We start from the raw sequence: 21,797 nt of genomic DNA, 5'->3' as shown, positions 1-21,797 counted from the left end.
ATCATCTCATCTAATCTCATATTTAGGGTTTAAGCTTGTAATAATTTAGAAGACAATTTTCATTTAAAGTTGTAATCTTTCCTTATTGTTTGGGTTTATGAAGACTATGGAAGGCTAAATCCTTCCCTTCTTGGTGTAATTCATCCAAAGTCTCCAACTTAGGTATTGTAAGACTCTTTTAATCTCTTCTTATTTATCTAATGATCTTTCCTTATGCTTAATTTTCATGTTGAGTAGATGAATGTTAGAATTGATCACTCTTGCATCTTGTTTACCCAACTATTGCAAATTCTAAAGAAATGATTTAATCTATCTAGGATTATTTGGAGCAAGCTTGTTGTATGTTGATTTGGTTTAAAAGATTCATGCAATAAGTAGAAAATTTCATGTCTTTTCTCATTTGTATGGCTTAATCTTGTGAGAATTGATCCTAGCTTCTTGTCAAGCACAACTCTTAATGCTCATGTTTGATTTGCACTCATGGTTTAATGAATTGTTGATTAAACTTGGAGGACATGCATGGATGGTTTAATTTGTGTATATTAATATCTTGACTTGAAAGTATTGGGTTGAAAATAAGAGGAGAGTTATAAAAGAGTCAAACTTTACCATTGTTGGTTACAAAGGAAGAATTGCACCAAGTCCCCTTAATTATTGAAGGGTCTTACTCACCAAGTGTTTGTTATATTGCTTGTTAGACTAAGTTTGCAATTTTACCTTGTTTCATGTTACCAATCAACTCAAAAACCCCCATCTATCTATGTTTATTGATTGTTTGTCATTGTTGATAACCATTGTTTGTTTATAACCTTGTCTTTAGTAGTCAATAGTTTACAATTCAAGTTTTTAGTTTAAAAGTCCTTCTCTTGGGTTCGACCCTTACTTCCCTTTACTACTATTCTTAATTGCATAGTGTAGAGTCGAGTTTGGCTTATAAATTGTTAATTTGGTAGGGTAATTCTAGCATTTAACGACCTAGTCTTATTCTCTATCAGTTAGCTATTAACAGTATTAACATTATGTACGAAGAGGGGGGTTCTTTTAATGTTTCGAGTGGAGAATAATAAGCTAATACCAGTCCTACTACTCACTAGTGAAGCAAGCATGACGTTTAAGCATATATTTCTCAGATTCAATTAATAACACAATTAACTCGTCGATTTCTCTAGCGAATATTTAAGTCAATAACAGGTTAACTGTAGAGAACTTAGCCGCTAAATCCTCCCTATCAATCCTTAGTTTTAACCAGTAGCGAGCCGCTCGACTACCAGTTCTAGCTAACCAATTCTACGCAAGTTGAAAAGTTCCGCAAATTAGTTAACTGCATTAAGTACTAGAAAGACATCATTAACCCTAACCAATTAATTAGTCAGACCAAATTATACTCCTAATTCAATCTAGCGACATCATTGCAGTCCCAAATTAAATTAGTTGCTACTACGTTATACGATTTAACGCCGCGCTAAATAACACAACTAGCTAACGGTTCAAACTACTAAGCAAATTAAGCAAATAATTGCAGCCAACAGAATGAATCGGAAACAATATGAACAAGTATAATATGAATACTACTAACTCAAATATGCTAGAATCGAAATCAAACTTTAATATAACTGAAAGATTAAATCATCCAAGGTTTAAAAGAAAAACTAGTAAACTGAAATTAACAAGCTAAAGGAGTGGAGAACTTTAATAATTAAGGCCGAAGAATGCCTCCTTTTTCGGTTGCAAGCCTCTGCAAGTGCTTTCTCCTTCTTCCTTCAAATTGAAGCCGCTTCAATCGATGGACTGCTCCTATCTCCGATCGCCGTCAATCTCGCTCACTAGTAATTTGGGTATTTCGTATAAGCTTGCTTGCTTCAATTAGGAATATGGAATCGGGTATTTATACTTGACCAAGGTCGGTGTTTTTGGTAGATTCGGGATAAATTTTGCAGCAATATAGGATAGATTTTGAACATACGGAATTTGACAGTAGGTAGAACTCGGAAAGAATGAAAATCCGAATTGATCGAGAGTTTTCATGTTTCCAGTAGCTCCGTACATATCCATTCTTCTGTTCTTATTTAAATTCCCAAACACTCCCAACTTCTTAAGACACGGGCTGGGCTGTGTGGTTATTTAAGAATTACGTACGTGCCTGCTTGCGTGCTTCTTTATTTTCTTTGTTTTGCTTCTTATTTTGCTCCTTGGTCCGTTCTACACATCCGCGCGTCATACTTTTGATCCATTAAGTGCGTCATTCGGCCCGTTCTCTTCCGTCTTGTAATCTGCTATACCAAAACATACTAAATAAGCCCATTTGCATTTAAAATAATAATAGCAGTAATTAAATCTCGAAATTAACAAATATATAGTAATAATTTAGCTCAAATAATGCGAAAGACGATACTAACAATATATGAATATGGGATAAAAACATATATAATTATGGGCTCATCGGTTACATACTAGGTTTGAATTGTTCAGTCAACCGTAGACGTTCTCTTTTCATCCTTGATGACTCCAACCACTGTAGCATTGCAAAAGAAACATCTCTGGTAATTTAGAAGATGTCGGGTAATACACCCGTAACATGAGCGGTGTAAACAAGGCAAGAATTGAGAATCTCCCAAAGACGTGTAACATATGCAACACACACTGTCATCACATTCTGCCTCTTGCCCAGATACGGACCTGTCTTGTTCTCGTGACCCCATTCGGCTAATTAGGTTGGTTAAGAAATCTTCAACTTGCCTGAGTTTTGCAAAGTGAATGTTGCCTTTTGAAAAGCCTGTCTGCAAATCAAAGGACAAGAACGCAAAGGTGCAATTCAGAAGACTGGATGAAGAAAACAAGGCTACTGTGTAATATGTGTATCTTTGTTTTACGAATTACATTTTCAAAGTAGTTTATGGAAAATTAAAAGCAAAGAGACCCTTTGTTGCTTGCATTCTCATCTTGGTGTGGGCAAGGGTGCGCACTATGGTTCGACAAAAGTACCAGACCTTGACACTATGCGTGACAAAAGTAGTCGTAAAGTGATTATGAGTAGGTGCTACCAGCAATAACTCATTTGTACACTAAGGTGGTTCCCAAAGATAAAAATTGAAGGTTATAATTCATTCTCAGAACGGCTTCCTAGGTCAATGTGTCGGAATTTATTGAAAACTGTTGGAGAGAATTCTAAGCACATCTATGAAGTTATAGACCACATCTGAGCTTCTTTGACAGGGGTTGGGGACTTGGGGCTGAGACTTCAAAATTGAAATTGCAAGAAAGGGGGTGGGAACAAGTGATGATTTTACATAACCCTTGAAGCACCAAAATAGGAAACATAAAGAATCGCATAGAATGACTCGAAAGGCATACATATTCAAGAGCGTACAAATCATTAACAAGACTAAAGGGGCACCAAAATATAGAAGAGAGACAAGAACTAACCCAGTCAAACTCCAAAACATACTGGAGTCCGCAAAGAACAGTATCAGGGCAATCCATGCTGGCCAACACTTCAACAACATCATTCTGCTCTCTTGATTCAGCTTCCATTCCCTCAACCAATAAATTCACGATGATATCTACAAGAGGAGCCAATATCATACCTCTGTTTATTTTCTCTGCAGATTGACCATGACGTTTCACTGAACTGCAAAACAAACATAAACTTGGTAAATATGAAACGACAGACTTAGAGATGGTCATAACAAAAACACGACCAAAGTCAAAACATGCCAAAAGCAAAGAAGCCTGAAGCATGATATGGTGAGTCCAGGAAACTGAAGTTTCAAAAGAATCTAAAGACTACTGTTTAACGCAAGACTAATTTATATTTTTGGAAAATTCACGTGGTACACTCAAACAATTCCATTTTTCACGTGGTACCCAAGTTTTATGTTTATGCACATTGTACCCATGATTTTTAAATCTTTGGAAGAGCGTAACAAAATACATAACTGCTGTTAAATGTTGCTGACGTGTGAAAGTTAGTTGATGTTTATGATTGGAATGTAAAACTGTTTGCACATGTTACCCTTAAAGTCTTGTGTTTGGCACATGGTACCCTTATTGTTACAAAATGTCCAACAGCTCTATTTAATGAACTAGCCGTTAGAACCTTGTTTTGTGTTTATAGATTGAGCATTTATACCCCATGAATTGGTCGGTAAACACACCAATAAAACACACTAATAACTTAAAATCAAACAAACTTAGTATGTCTTATGCATGTTTATCTTCCAATGGAAGTCAAGTGGAAAACAAAGCTTGTCCTAGATGCAATACACGATCTCAAATAAGGTCATCCGGAGCTACTGCAGCAAACCCATTCAAGCTATACCACAAATGTGTTTCTTCAATGAAAATCTGAATTGTTTCTTTCCCATTTAAATGCTCAAACATAGACAGTAAATCCATATCATTCATAATATATGTCTTACCACCATTTTGGTAGTACAAATCATAGACATTAGGGACAAGAACATTCTGCTTCATAGATTCTTCATCAACATCACTAATTATGTCTAATAATTGTACCAAATCAACATCATAGACTGGAATATCAAAAGCTTTTCCTTTGAAATGAAATTCCAACCATACCGCAACCAGCCTATAATTTTTCACAAAAAAAATTACTAAATCAAAATGAGCCAAAAATTACTAAATCAAGTTTAACGCATTGACCATATGAAAGTACAAGTAGCAGAAAGAAAATCACAACCTGTGATGAATAACTACAGCTTTAACTCAAGTACTCAACAGTTAGGGGAAACGAAAAACGACAGCGTTTAGCGTTGCTGTTCAGTAATTTCGCATCAGATAAAGAATTTTATCTAAAGGAACAAATAATGGTATCTGATGTGACATTACATCATTTGAAAAATAATTCTGGGTGCTACATTCATCCAAAAATGACTAATTGAATTACAAATTGGTCTCCTCAATTATGGTATCTGCTTCTAGTTACTCCTTCCATTTCGATCATTTGTTTACCTTTATATTCAATGTGAAGGTATTTAATCAAAGGTAAATAAATGATTGAGACGGAGGGAGTATAAGATGAATTAGTGGACAGAAATTTAATTCAATACCCAACTTTGTTCACCAAACATCCCAGTATTCCAACATGAGTATTACTATGCTTTCCAGTATCGAAAAAGAATCGAATTTTAATCTCTAATAAGCTAAAAATTACTAAATCAAAATAAAGGAAATAAATTAAAGCTCTTACCTTTATAAAGATCTGATGAGATTAAGAAGATAACTTCGTTTCGTATTATAAAGATGGATTCATGAAGTGCAAATGATGTATTTGTTCATGTTGTCAATGATTATCAAGTTTTGGTTTTTTTAGGGTTTAAGAGAGTGATTGTAATTTGGGGAAAATAATGGAGTACGGTGGGTCTTATTTGGGGGAAATGATTAAATGAAGAGTTGTAGACACAAATCCACATGCTAGTGTATTTTAGGCGCCAAATCCACTTAACTTAACGCTGTTAAGTGTTTCCGTCAAAAAAGGTTACGCTGTTCCAAAAATTTAAAAGTCGTGGGTATAATGTGCATAAACATAAAAACTTGGGTACCACGTGAAAAATGGAATTGTTTAAGGGTACCACGTGAATTTTCCGTTATATTTTTTCTCCTTTTGCTGTGTCATTGATGTCTGTTCCATAGGGTACAGTATGAAACTAAAGAATTGATTTGGTTTTAGAAAAACTGGGAGGTTAAAAATTAGCTAAAGTGACAGTTCTAATGTGGGGAAAAAAAAAAAAAAAAAAAAAAAAAGTTTACAGCATTCCCAGAGCTGTTGGCAATGGCACTTCTCTACATTGCCTAAAAACAGCTCCAGGTAATTCAGACTTCAGATAATTAAACATGCTTGTTACAGTACTAGATTCGAGAACGACCGGAAGAAGTCACAAGACTCCAGTTAATATTGAATATTGAAATGGAACATTGACATGAGTTGAGAAATTTAGATGCATACCAGTCGAAAAATTCTGAATCGGTAGCTGATGTTATCTGATTAAGTGTGAAAATGACCAACTCAGTTAGCCTTCTGAGATTCATGTCATTTCCAAAAAGAAATGCATGAGGAATCTCACGAGTAAAAAACTCAAGGATGCGGGCAAGATTGCATGAGAGGTCAAATATTACACTACATTTTCTCTGCTGAAACTCCAAAACCTACAGCAAATAATTTATTATAAGCAATGCGAAATAACCCTTCACACTCATAATATAAATACTTAGTTACTGCAAAACAGATCTTATTTCCCCAACATCTAGCTATGAAGCAAGTTATTATTGATGGAACTTTGAAGCAGATTGTAATGCTATATTTTATCTTTGAATAGCATAATCTGGTAAGCAGATTCAGTTGAATGTGTTTGTCAATCAGCAGTTTTAATTTAACACGTTCTTCTGTTTGTTCGAAATGGCAAACAAAGACTAAACTAAGTAGGGTTTATTACCTTTTAAAGGTTTATTACGTCCATTTTTAAATTGAAACCTACCCGTTTAATAATTTTGGGGAATAGGAAGGGGCAGAACCAGAAATTAAAGATACCTTGGAATTTAAACATTGTAGAAATTGATTTTTCGTTTCATGAGATTTGAAATACATCAAAGAAAGTGGCAATGCTATGATTGTCGGTCTGGGGAGAAAAATGATTAGGCACTAAGTTTCACAATGGGAAAGGACAAATTCGTTGGAAGTAATATGGTTCCCACTGTAAAATAATTAATTTTTTGACAGAAATGTTCAACGAGGCATTGTAAATATTTTTTTTTAGGCCCACTGCCATAAGAATCCAAAAGTCGACGAAATACACAATATATTGTATTGCAATACCCAAAAGTTTAAGAAGAATCTTCATTATTCTTTTTAACAAAACAAATTATTACCATCTTTTTAAACAAAAAGGACTGTGCAAAACCAGCTTTCTAGAATTAATACTGATTTCATGTCTGATATTTTCAGTAATATATAATCAAAATTACTGGGGGCAATTTACAAAAACTAGTATTCTAATTTTAAGCTAATTACTCATGGTTCTCTATAATGACCAACAGAGAAATGTTATTTGAGTTTGGAAGTCCCAAGTGCATGCTATCAGATTCAGCCCCATTGCTGTAAACTAATGGAGAAACTTGAACCTAAATATCTCGGAAATGTATATGTTGAACATGAAAAGCCAAAAGAAAGAGAGGTTGTGGAAACTGCCAGAAAGTTTGACCAAAATTGCTGATTGCAATCTCCGATTGTGGGCACCATGCCAGGAAGTCAGTTCCTTCACTACCGAGAAATGATATATTGTTGTGTTGATTATGACTATATATTACTCCCTCCAGTTTTCTGGAATTGCAACATTTCATTAAAATACTACTCACATATATTCAACCAATGTTGTAATTCCAGTGAACAAGAGGGAGTATTAAACATGAAAATTTGCTATGGGCTACATGGGATGTAGCCTTACCCTGGATCTTCCCTTATTTAAAGAATATTGGAACTCAATAGAGTAAACCTAAATATACTATTTCGATTTTCAATACGTCTTTACCAAAGGCTGCGAATAACAGATTGACATTCAGTAAATTAAAAACCGAGTATCTATTGTTACCAAAAGGGCTAACCAAAAAAGAGTATAACAACCACCAGCTAAGGTACCAACAAACCACATCAAATAAAAAAAGGCCTTACATGATTCTTTTCTTGCATTTCTCGAATGGAGACTGAGAACTCAGTCATTGTCCAACTCAAAGCATTGAATAAACGATTCAGAAATGCTCCAAACAATTCTTCATCAGCAGCACAAGCATCACGCAACAATTTCTTCACAAAATAATCAATGGACAAAAGACTCACAACACTGAGTTGCATATAATAGATAGCGCTTTTAGTACTATAGATGACTATAACGATGATTCGCCATGTTTTAGCTTGTTCTTACCTGGAATACGACTGAAGATGACGATGATTCGCCATGTTTTGAGGAACCAGAACCAGAACCTTTGCACAACCTCAAAAGAATATTAGTCACAGGGATCCAGGATCTGTTATCAAATGCTGATAGCAATGCTTTTGGCATCCTACGGGTGGCTGCGTCATTTGATTCAAACACAGCCAAAAATTCTTTATACTGCACCAGAACTGATATAGATTGAAGAAGAAGATCCCGCAGGTCCGCACTTGATATCCGAGGATCATTAAAATGAGTGGCAACAAATGTAACCTGATAAATGGTCCAACTTTATCAGCATGTAAATTTCAGAGAGTAGATTCATGTAGACTGACACATACTGCATGCTATGAAAACAACAACCAGCAGACAAATAAATCACGATCAGAATTTATTAAACTTCATTATTTACAAGTCACTGGAAAATAAAACAGAGGAAGTATGGAAGTAAGCACAAAGACATGTTGTGAATGAATCCATTAAATGACCCTAACGACAGCGAGAGCTCTTTAGGAATAACTCACAGATATAACATTATTGTTCAAAAAAGTTAAGAAGTCCTCATCGAGTCGTCGTGGACATCAATCTTTACATTTGATGGACAATCCACAAGACAAGTACGGTTCAAAAACATACGCTCCACCTTGAAATCTTATGCTTTTAAAGTTTTAGGCATCATAAACAAATTTCAGATTAAGGAGTTTAGTGTTACAAGAGGAATTCACGCGCTAAAGTACAGTTCCTATTTGAGAAACGTACAAAGTTATATAAAAAAAATGTACCATGTATTGGAACAGCTAAGTTAAAGAATGAAGGGTTATACATACAAATGAACTAAGCCCTTGCTTGATAAATATCGCAGAAGGGACAAAAGGAGGATCACTTTTTCGCAACACATGGAAGCAGTCAACCTGCACACAGAATGCAAAGGAATATAAGATTCACTGGTGCAAAACTTAGCTACCTTAAATAAGACCAAAAGAAAGAGAGTTCAACACAGGCCTCTTTGTCACACAGAGATTACTTTCAAGAGAGATCATCACAAAGATTTGTTAAGACTTAAACAGTGGTTAGGCCGAATCAAAAATTACATTTGTTCCCCTTGCCCAACCAAAGAAAGACACTCACTATGGTCACTATCTACAGTCTCCTTGACAAATCCTCTACAGCTAATTAACTAACTTAAATACCAAAAATAAGAACCCCTTGTTCAACCACTTCACTAGCACAAACAAGTCTCTAATTGGAATTAGAAGCCTGAAACACAGAAAACTGACTTCTGAAGCATACGATTTACGGCAAACTTAAGCTCACAAACTTACGCAGCAATACATGTAACAATATGTAGTACAGACTATGGAGTGCAAATGAGTCAGGAAAACATTCCTATGTATGTAAAGTGTTTAAGCCAGGACAAACAAAATAAGGAGAATTGAATTACCAGAGCTTCCAAATAAAATTCAGGAACGGCACTGAACAATAAGTCATCTTTGCTGATAATAAGCAGCAATTGCACAATTCGCATGCAGGTAGCATACATGCCTTTTTGCTTCCACCGAGATAGGAGAGCAATACGGTACCTATAAAGCATAATACACAGCTTCAAATTCCAGTACGCAAGTGATCTAAAATAACAATCCCAAAAGAAACACTGGCAAATACACCATGACAATAGGGAAACCGACAACCATGTTTCCACAAAGAAATTTATAGCTATGGTGACTATAAAAAAATAAGAAATCGCAAAAGATAGTAAAGAAACTTAACAGGTAAAGTCACACCTTCTAGACCTATGACGAGGAACTTGGTCATCAGGCCACAAGGAGTTGGCACAGGCGGAACAAAGTTCAGTAGACCCTTAGGGATCTGAAACTTGAATTGCTTCATATCAACTTATCAAGTAACGGAAATCTATCATTATGTGGCGAAACCAGAAAACAACTAGAGTTTCCATTAATGTTTTTCCAAAATCCAAATATTTGAAGGTTGCAAGGTGTTTCTCTGCGTATGTTCAAACTTCAAATATGAAGTTTTTGCCTTTACAATCATGAACTAAACTATGAAGTATATGATGAGGCAAATATATGATGAAGCCAAAGCTCAACAAATACCGAGCCATCTTGTTTTTCCTATCTACTCCCCTCTTCTCGCTATGATCTTCCTATTTGACTTTTTCATGTCAAAGACTCTGACCTTAAATATATTGAAAAGTATACAAACTTAGGCCCTGTTCTTTTGGACTGAAGACTGAACTGAACATAATGGAGCTGAACTGAACTTAATGGAGCTGAGCTGAACTGATCTAAACTGAACAGAATTAAACTGAAATAATAATAAAAAAGATTACAATAATAATAACAATAATACCAATAATAATAATAATAATAATAATAAATATTATAATAATATTATTCATTAATAATAATAATAATAATAATAATAATAATAATAATTTAATATAATATAATAATAATTTAATAAGATATATAAAAAAATAAAATACTAATATAATATATTAATAAGAATAACAACATCAGAGCCTTAATCCCAAAATGATTTGGGGTCGGCTGACATGAATCATCCTTTAAAACCGTGCATGGGTGAACGCACACCTCAAAATGCGAACAAAATAGAAAAGGAAAAATGAAAAACAAAAGGGAGAGTGAAACATAATACAAAAGTCAAGGTACACTTATAGGTTTTAAAAATCGAAGTCCGGATTTCTTTTATAAAAACTTAAAATTTAAATCGAGAATAAAGATTTGAAAACCGAAGTAAAATTGTAGGGTCCGGAATACCTTAAAAGTGAACCAAGTAAAAACATATAAGAAAGTTGTTGGTGAAAAAGGTGTAATAAAGGAGAGAGAACAAATAAATTTTTTAAAAATTAAATAAAAATCCTAAATATGTCAAATAACAACAAATACTAAAAATCCACATGTATCCTTTTCCTCCATTGTACCCTCTCCGTCACCATTCTCTCCTGAAGCCCAAAGAAATCTCATATCGTGCTCTATCACTCTCAGCCATGTCTGTCTCGGTCTCCCTCTACCCCTAGGAACCTTTTCTGTTCTTCAACTCTCCAGCCTCCTAATTGGTACGTCCATAGGTCTCCTTCTCACATGGCCAAACCATCTTAGTCGATTTTCTATCATCTTGTCCTCTATTGGCGCAACTTTCACCTTTTCCTTAATTACGTCATTCCTTAATCGATCTTTCCTTGTAACATACGCATCTCCGCCACACTCATCTTTTAAATGTGACAATGTTTCACGACCCAACAATCGGAGCCGTAAGCGATAAAATTTTTCCTTTAATCTTTGGGGCATATCTTTATCGCATAAAAACCCTGAAGCACTCTTCCATTTCAACCATCCGGCTTTAATTCTGTGAGCCACATCTCCGTCTAACTCCCCATCTTTTTGAATAATAGATCCTAGATATCTGAAGAAATCTAACCCCTCGACAACATTCCCATCGAAAATAATACTCTCCACCCCTGTCGATCTCGACCCCGACCCCGCCACGTTATGGAACCGACACCTCAAATACTTGGTCTTACTCCTACTCAGCCTAAACCCACCAGTCTTCAAAGTATGCCTCCACAATTCCAACTTTCTCTCCACCCCCTCTTTCGTCTCATCAATTAACACAATATCATCAGCAAACATCATACACCAAGGGATGTCGTCCTGAATATCCCTTGTCAACTCATCCATAACTATAGCAAAGAGAAAAGGACTAAGTGTGGAACCTTGATGCACCCCCGATGGTAATGGGAAATTCTTCCGTTCTCCTAACATTAGTGCGAATAGTTGCACTAGCCCCTCATACATGTCCTTTATGAGGTCAATATATTTTCGAAACACCCTTTCTTGCCAAAGCCCACCAAAGTATTTCTCTCGGTACCCTATAATATGCCTTTTCCAAGTCAATAAAAACCATATGCAAGTCTTTCTTCTTGTCCCGATGGTGTTCAATCAAGTGTCTCATGATAAAAATCGCATCCATAGTCGATCTCCCAGGCCTAAATCCAAATTGGTTATCCGAGATGTCTACACATTTCCTAAGCCTTTGCTCGATAATCCGCTCCCATAACTTCATCGTATGACTCATAAGTTTAATTCCCCGATAATTGGAACACTCTTGAACATCACCTTTATTCTTGTACAAAAAGAAAAGAGTGCTTCTCCTCCAAGTTGATGGCATCTTGTTGCTCCTCCAAATCTTGTTGAAGAGCATGGTTACCCATTCGATTCCTTTATCCACGAAGCACCTCCAAACTTTTATGGGTATACTATCCGGTCCCTCTGCTTTCTTCAACCCCATCTTCCTTAACGCCTTTCTAACTTCACTCTTTTGTATTCTACGCAGAAATTCCTGATTAACCATGCTTGGTGTTACTTCTACATCCCCAAAACCTTGCTCCTAATGTCCATTGAATAAAGTATCAAAATAAGAACTCCATCTAGCCTTTATTTCGTTATCCTGAACCAGAACCTTGTTGTCCATATCTTTCACACACCTAACTCTCCCAATATCCCTCGTCTTTCGGTCTCTTATGCGGGCCAGTTTATACATATCCTTCTCTCCTTCTCTCGTGTCCAACCCGGCATACACTTCTTGGTTAACTTTTGCCCTCGCATCACGCACTCCCTTTTTAGCGGCTCGTCTAGCCTCCTTGTACTTTTCAAAGTTCTCATCATTCATGCATTTCCCCAAAACCTTATAACATTCACGTTTTGTCTTTATCGCTTGTCTCGCCTCATCGTTCCACCAAGATGTGTCCTTACTTGATGATCTATTTCCTTTAGATTCCCCTAACACCTCTCTTGCCAAATCCTTTACAACATGCTCCAATGTGTCCCATGTTGCATCTATATCTTTCTCCTTGCAATCCGACCAAAAAAAAAAAAATAGTAGTAGTAGTAGTAAACAATTATAATAAATACTCCCTCATATTCCCTAAAATCTTCCATATTTCCTAAAACGACAAATTCACTAACATCTTCCACTTTCCTTATTTGTCTATTATTTGTGGTTATAATAACTCATAACCCCACATTCTCTCTCTTACTTTCATTTATATCCACATATCACCATTTCACTAAATTCTACCCAAAAACAAATGTGGAAGAACTTAGCGGCGGCGGCGGCGACGACGACGTCGACGACAATAGTAATAGTAATAGTAATAGTAATAGTAATAGTAATAGTAATAGTAATATATACTTAAAAGAGGAAGTTTTGAAGCGATTTCATTGGCTATTACTTTAGAGCGATTTCATTGGATTCTAAAGTTTGGATGAGTAGGATATATACTATTTAGCACTATCAATAAGTTTTTGATGGCAATGAATTTTAATATGAAAATTTCATGTATCCCCTCCCCCAATGCGTTTCCCTTCACATGTCATTTTTTTTTAACAGAATTAATTACCGACTCCTAATGTATACGTTAAAATTTGTTGTTTTTAATTATTTTTTATGAATTTTTAATCATGTTTTTCTTTTTCAATGCAGTCCAATCTCAAGGTACATTCTACATACGAAAATTTGATCCACTACCTATAATGTAATCCTTTATAGTATTGAATGGTAAGATTTTAGTATGTAGTTATCTTGACTATAAACAATAGTGATTATCAATTTGAATAAATGATGATGAAATTGCTAATGACATCTACCCTAATTCGAAAGTGCAACCACGCATCTATTCTATTTATTCCGAGGGGGGCCAAACAAATCCAAAGCTCGAGTTAAATTGCGCCCTTTTCTTCTAATTTTTGTTATATAGTTAAATGATTTCATAGTTATTAATTGCTTTTGATCACAAGTAATAATTGTGGTTTAAAAGGACATTGCCAGAGAACATATACTACAAAGGTTTAACTACATAAAAGAACATGGTTGCAAATTACACGCAGGGCAATTTGAGTTTCATATATGAGTTTGTATCTGACTTATTTGACATGAAGTTTAAAGTCATTTTAGGTCACGAACAAAAGATAAAATGGTACGAAAAAGCGGTATTCAATAATTTAGTGAGAGAACGTCTCAAAAATTTTGATGTTATCTTTAATGTATATGTGTTTTATTATTCTTTCTTAGTTGTTTTGTTTGTATGCATGCATCATGATCTAATGATTTTTACCATCTTATTCAATAGCTAAATTGGAGAAAATAAAATATAACTTTAACTTGAGAGTTTTGCTTCCGTTTTGTGTCAATTTGTAAACAGATTCATACGGAGTATTATTTAGTCTTTCTTATGTTATATTAACTTATTAGATTTTGTGTGCAAGGATTTGATAAACATGATCAGGGGTATGCTGTATGCACGAGGTATTTCTGCAGGAGGGACTTGGTTGCTGAAGTTATTGTATATTAGTATATGTTCTCATACATACCTTCATTCAGTGTGTATAAGAACTTCCAACATCTTACCTGTATTAAAATCAATAAGAGAAACAACAAGTTCTCATATTTACAAAGAGAGTATAATTTATGCATTTACGTGAAGGCCTATAACAATGGAACAATTTCTTTGTATAATTCATATGATGAGTTCTTGATCGGATTAAGATTTGATTTAAGAAGTTACATTCATCAACTAGGATAATTTTATTTTAATCAATGAGTACAAATACGTTCTAGCTATGTAAAATTTCAAGTCAAGATTTTTAAACAAGCTAAAATTCTATCATGCATCAAATTCAATCAATAATACGGATTACTAATTAAGGTACTCCACTAATTATTCCTACATAGGATTAAACTTGACTATTAATTCTATGATAGTAAAAAAATGCTTTTAATCATCTTAATTAACTCCCAAATTTCTTTTGTTCAAAAATTATAAAAATGCCTACTTAGCTTACGAAAAACTCATTCATATGAGTATAAATATCATAACATATATTGAGGATCTTCTGTCTCATATGGTGATATTTGTTGTAATATTTTATTTTGTCATAAGTGATGTGTCAAAAGGTAAGTTGAGTGACACACACAATGGGACACAATAGTGGGACAGATGTCAGAGATGATCCTCAAAGTCTTACATTTTATTTTAAGAGATATTCAGGAGAGAAGTGAGGAATCATATATAAAAAACAGAGGAAGGAATGTCGAGTGAATTAAATTGGCACTACTTGAAAACAATCATATCCATTAATAATTTTCTATATATGCCTAATAAGCTAAGTTTTTTTTAAGATTAATGTCATGACAATTATTTTGAAACCCTGTTAAGATATTACCCGGGCAACGCCCGGGCATGAAATCTAGTAGTAGTAGTAGTAGTAGTACTAGTAGTAGTAGTAGTACTAGTACTAGTACTAGTACTAGTAATAGTACTAGTACTAGTCTAGTACTAGTACTAGTACTAGTAATAGTAATAGTAATAAGAATATAAAATAAGAATAATAATATTAATGTTGAAATAAACTAAACTGAACTTAATGGAAACTGAACTGAACTTAATGGAGCTGATCTGAACTTATAAGAACTGAAATTAAGTCCAAAAGAACAGGACCTTATAATATGATACTAAAATATATACACAAGTAATCAAAAAATCATGTACACCATTATATTTTTAGCAAAGAAAAAAAATATAATCCGTTATATACTAATTTGAAAACATACGGTCGAAGCATGGTTTTAAAGACCACAAAACTCAAACGAGAAGACGATGGTGAAGAGAAGAGAATATGTTTAATCCAGAGATCCTTTTCAAAGTACTAATACATCTAAACCGCTGCAACTATGAGAGCTTTTTGTTACAAAAGCGAGAGGAAAGGATATAAATTAAGCAAAATGAAGGCATAAATAAGCAAGGACAAAAGGAAACAAAAAAAAGTGACCAATACAACCCTTACCATGCACATTGCCTTACGCAGTCAACAACTTCTTCCCTATAGATGTTCTGTGCTTCTTTCAACCGCTTTTGTTGCTCAATGCATGCCCGTACCCGTATTTGCCTATCGGTTTCTTCCAAAAGAGTGATTGATTGTGATTGATGAGACATATAGTAAGATGCCTAAATAATCAAAATTAAAAATAATTAGCCGACACTCGAGGCCTTTTAAGTACATATACAAGAAATTCAACGATTCCAAAACAAACCAGTCATAATGAGAACAAGTTTGTATAAGCAAATTCAAATCAAAAGCGGAAAGCCTCTCAAAATAGGCATGATAGACAGTCAGAAACACTCCAGTTAACAAGAATATACCAGAAGAAACACAGTACAAGTGAAACTCTAGTCCTTCCAATAGTGGGGATTCCACAGACATACAGAAATACAAAATCATTTTGCTTCAGGTGTGGCACACATCATTCAGTATGAGCGGACCAGTACGTGCACCTAGACCTGGCAAAACGGGTCACTCGGGTCGGGTACGGGTCGGGTCACTTTGGGTCGGGTCATTTCGGGTCTGTCACATATTTCCGGTCGGGTTGGGTCGGGTCGGGTCACTTTCGGGTTTCGGGTCAATTTCGGGTGACCTGTTGTCGAGTCATTTCGGGTCGGGTCATTTTCGGGTATAGGTCATTTTGGGCCAGGTTGCTTTTGAGTTAATGGCTAAACACTTAAGTTAATACTATTTTGATTAAGAAATACTATTTTGCAAATTTAACTATTTATTAAGGATTATTGTAACCAATGAAACTTTATTTTGATATATATAGTATTAATATGAGTTAGTACTAGTCGTTTCGGGTCATTTAGGGACACTTCAAGTCATTTGGGATCAGGTCAGTTATGAGTCGGGGTTTTTTGGATTGGGTCACCTCGGGTCGGGTCAACATTGGGTCAGACAATGTTCGGGTCGGATCTGGGTCGGGTCGGGTCAATTCGGGTTTCGGGTCATATTCGGGTCAAGCAAGTTCAGGTCATTTTCGGGTCTCGGGTCGGGTCATTCGGGTCTGACCCATTTTGCCAGGTCTACGTGCACCAGTCCCATTATGGTAATTTCATCAAGTTTCCCACCTTCAGAAATGCTTTACCGTAAATCACAAAAGAAAAACCATTCTGTTGATTCCTCTTCCTCACGGTAATTTACATGGATGCCTAAGGGAAACAATCTCATTGTAGCAAAATTTCACTCTTCTGATTGTTTTACCCCTTATCGACCTATGTGAACACATGGGGATAACAGTCCCATTCAAACAAAGTAATCAAGGTCGCCACTAGACTTCATGTTGAGATTATTTAAATCAAAGTCCAAGCAGTGGTTGGAGAATGAAAAGAAAAGGTAAAGGCAATAAAACATGTCCACAGTTTTCCACCTGCTTAAAGTTGGGAGCAACCCCCATCTGATACAACAACAACGTTATATCAAGAAGTTCATCCTCCCTCAATGTCGCTGAAGATAAATTACTTTCTTTAGGAACTATCCTTGAAGGCTGAAGCAGTCGATATCCAAAAGGAGAATGAGAGTGGTCACTAGAGCTAGGCTTATCTTCAATCTCCCCGTTCAAATTTCCAGTACTGCACTCAGTAGCAACATGAGAAGATCGCTCACGAACTGAAGAGCTATGGCCTCGAGAACCTCTAGGTGTAAATCTGATTGGATCACGATAAATTCTAGTAAAATCAATGTCATAGCTGGAACAACAACAAGGCTTCTGCCTTGTAAGATGTGTCACTCTGATTTCCTCATTCTCCATGCAGCCTTCTTCCCAAGTGAGCACTTCTGACTCCTGTTCACACAGAGGATACAGTTCTAACAGATTCCCAAATGACCCTCCTATCCTAGGAATGTCTATCCTTTGTAAATCATTTTTCACAAGCAACTTGATAGGAAAACTGAGCTGACCACCTCTATGTAGGAAACCAATATCATTCTTATCATCATACAAATATCTGCCATTAGAAAACCTTCAGATAGAAAGTGAAGGATAACCGTATATAAAGAAACGAGTACGGTGTTCCCTAGTACTCCAGCAGGTGTCATACTACGATCTGCTCCTCTATATTTTAATATTGTGTTCTGAAGGAACTTCCTGAAAACTGAACCAGGAAACTGAGGAGGTGGCACAGGTGGTATGAATTATATTACCAAGCAGCATAGGTCCCGATGCTTTTCCTCTATCTGCAAACAGCGCGTGTCATTTCTGTCATCTTCTCATATTTTATTACGGGAATTTACATGAATAAATCGCAAAGCGGATCAGAGATAAATGTCAAATCCACATTTTAGAATATAAATTCCTGTGCCGAATTTAAAAGGGTTCCTATCACTTAGTCAGCAGAATTACACCTCACAGTCTCACACATTGAGGTATCTATCCTGAAAAGTACAATCACGAATGGACAATGGAACCATCTAATCACCATACAAACAAAAAAGACGAGACATGAATAACAGATTTTTATGAAAGAAATATACTGGAAGTCTTCCTTCATAATGTGTCCCATCAATTAATCAGCTAAATACATTCTCCAGTGATGACGTCTACAGAATTTTTTAGTTGCAAAGAAATATCAATAATTCACTTTTTTGGTCAATGATATTTTAAAGGTCAAAGATCAGCTTGCCATGCATCCGGTCTGATTATGTACAAGAATATATCTCTAGCATTCCCCCCTGTGGTTTCCAAGGTCGAAAGCAATCTCAGTCAGCAAACTTGCACATCAGGCCCAATGTTGAGCATAACATACGGACAAAGAGCAGGCATTTAACAAAGGAAGACAGATATTAAAAAAACAGATATGGACATCTTTTTTTCAAGCACTAGAGAAAGTCCTGCTGAAGTCTTCTACAAAATCAGACTGAGATAAACAAGCTTACTACATCTCTCATTTTCTAGCAGTCACGTCATTATCCCCTTTTTGTATCTTTTTTTCTAATCGGTCTAATCAAAAACAATATTTGCCCCTGGATCGGTGATAAGAAATGAAACAATGATTTGCCACTTCACAATGATTAGAGGTATGACTCCTCAAAAATATGATCAAGAGGTATGAACAATTCAAAAAGGCACTTCACTATATATTTTATTACACTCATAGGTTCATAACCAATAGCATATCAACAAGTGCTTTCAACTTTCACCGCCATATTTTATTATTCAACTCCTCGTTGATTTATTTTGCACAATTAAAAGGACAATAAAATAACAAAGATGCAAGAAAAAGTAATGATGCACGAGATTTTTCTATATTTTACTCCATCTGTCTCAGACCAGTGAAATGTTTACATATGCTTTATACACAAAGACCAAGGTACAAAGAGAAGGGAATTGCTTTTAATAATATTTAAAGATAAAGTAGAGTAAAACATACCCAAAACAGAAACGTAAACTATTGACTGAAAGTCTGAAACACCCGAAAAGGCAAGTGTAAACTATTTGCAACGGAGGGAGTACTATTTTTAGGAGAGGGATAAGGAGATTCACCTTGTTAACTGCATCAGATAGCACTGTAGTGGTGAGCATCATACTACTTTCATGAGAAAGATCTTCACATGAATTCGGCCACCAAACAGAAGGCATCATAGTCTGCAGATCATGCTTGTTAGGGCTTTTCCATGACAGAAAACCTTCAAGCAGGAAGTCAAACTCAGACAACCTCCACCAAAGTACCATCAGATCCTCTCTTCTCAATAAATGGCACACCAATGCAAGATACGGGTATGGCCCTGAATATGGACAGTCAGTCAGAACTAGTGACGAAGTTTTGCAACCAAAAGAAAGAGCACCGATAACATGCTGAAACATCTGGCTGGATCTTCAATATTTCAAAACAACATCAAGCACTTTGTCCAAGCTCCTACAATCATGTGGGGCATGCCGCCCATATTTTTCCATTAGAAATGACAAGAATGGGCCCCATGAGACATATTCTATAGCTTTCTCATTTTGTTCAAGGACAGAAAAGAGCTCTTCACATATTGCATTAGCAACAGGGTGAAACACATTCTCCAGTGGAACAAACCTCTGCAGCCTTCTAAACTGCTCCACAGAAGTAAAAGCAGCTCGATCCATGCGCTCTATTTCCAACAACCTTGACAAGCACTGGAGCAACTGGAAGAAGCGGGACGCTGCATGAGGAGGGTTTTGAAGAGGGAGGAAGCCTTCAATTGGGTGCTTGAAAGGCCAAGCACCAAAATTCAAATCACATCTTTCACCCTGAGAAAGTGAAACCACGGGAAAGTAACCCAATCCAGGATTCATCTTCCTAATCCCAACAAATGCCACCCCAAGTGATACACCATTTCTATAAAACAGTATGCTGTCTTCATCCAAGTCAATACAGCAGCCAATGACATCACCAACAACCCATGGCTGCCCATAGCCCTCATCCTCCTCATTCCATTTCTTCACTCTCTTACCATCAAATGCATAAGAATTCTCAGCATCACCCACCCCCTTACGATCATCGAAAGGACAAGTAATTGTAGCCCATCCAAGTTGTTGTATTCCTGCAGTTTCCATCATCACTTCATACATCCATTTCCCTTTCCATACACATGTGTTTGCTCTGGCACTGCTAAAAATGGCCAACCTTTCCACTAGCAAACCGGGGCCGATCCGTACATCCCCACATACACTGGACTTTGCAATAGAAACACCAGGTCCACACCCCTGATCATAAATGCAGAGACCATCTTGATTCCGGGGTGGGGGAAATTCTGGAAAGTACGGCTTAACCATGGAGCGCAAGTTATTGACATCCAGTGACCCAGTCAATGGTCCTACTGATTTACAACGAAGATCGAAAATATATTCAAGGGTTCGCTCCAGGGACTATTGACCAAATTCATCATGATACGAAACAAGCGATTCTTTTGAGAAGTCCCCTTCTTATCTTCCCTATTTAGAATCAAAGCTAACCCCGAGGTTAATCCACTAGACCATAGACCATCTTCTGCCATTTGAAGGGAGGAAATTTCCACCTTCCTAGATTATCCTACATACGTCAACACCCTCTAAATACCTTCTTAAAATATCTAAAATCCCACTCCGACAGCTGTCTCTAAAACAACAGCGACAACAACAGCAAAGCCTTGGCAGAATTTGATCCTGGCTTCTTAAATTATCTAAAACCCCACCAACAGCTTTCTCGACAAGTTTCGGCCCTAGACAGGATTCAATCCTCGCTTTGCCCTTAACCCTTACGCTAACCGAATACGAAACAAAGGACCCTCACCTACAATTTCACAACCATAAACCAAAACTAACATAAGCTAACCAGAAATTATAACACAATCAACCTAACCAGAGCAATTGAGCTCGAATTAACATTGATTACACGCATATTAAGTATGAATCAATACTTAATTAAGCTAAAAACAACTAATTAAAATACAAAATGAAACGATAACAACTAAAAAAAATATAGTACTTCGTACTTGGATCAGTAAATGAAACTAAGAAGTTAAATTCAACTATAAAAACGGCGGAATTAACTAACACACAAAATTATCAAAAACAAAAGAATGATGAAATTATGAAACTTACAGAATAATTTACGATTAGTAACTTAGAGAGGAAGATAACAGAGAAGGATGGTAAATTAGGCGGAAGAGTATGATGTGTCGTATAAATTAGGGAAATTAGGGCAAAGAAGACGCCATTAATGAAGTCTCAAAGCAAGGGGAGAGAGAAGAAATTGGGGTGAAATTATAGCATAAATTAATTGTATCATCATTATCATTATATATATATATAAAAGAATCTTGTAAAAATCTTTTGTTTGTGCAACCAAAATTTTAAAACTACTCTGTGTTCTCTCCTTCACTCTCACAATCTCAGTCTTTCTCAGCCAATCAAAACTAACATTTGGAGCTCTCTCATAAATTGGACAAAATGGTCCATTCACTTATGTAGTTTAATTATTCATGA

General features: G+C 35.9%; 1 pseudogene; it reads right to left on the bottom strand.

The window, feature by feature from the left end:
- Window positions 1–1,588: 1,588 nt before the first annotated feature.
- Window positions 1,589–21,569, bottom strand: LOC141633220 (E3 ubiquitin-protein ligase RKP-like; annotated as a pseudogene).
- Window positions 21,570–21,797: the final 228 nt, after the last annotated feature.

Source organism: Silene latifolia, chromosome Y (genome assembly GCF_048544455.1).
Source record: "Silene latifolia isolate original U9 population chromosome Y, ASM4854445v1, whole genome shotgun sequence".
In the NCBI taxonomy this organism is placed as follows: domain Eukaryota; kingdom Viridiplantae; phylum Streptophyta; class Magnoliopsida; order Caryophyllales; family Caryophyllaceae; genus Silene; species Silene latifolia.
This window is presented reverse-complemented; position numbering and strand designations above follow the sequence as displayed.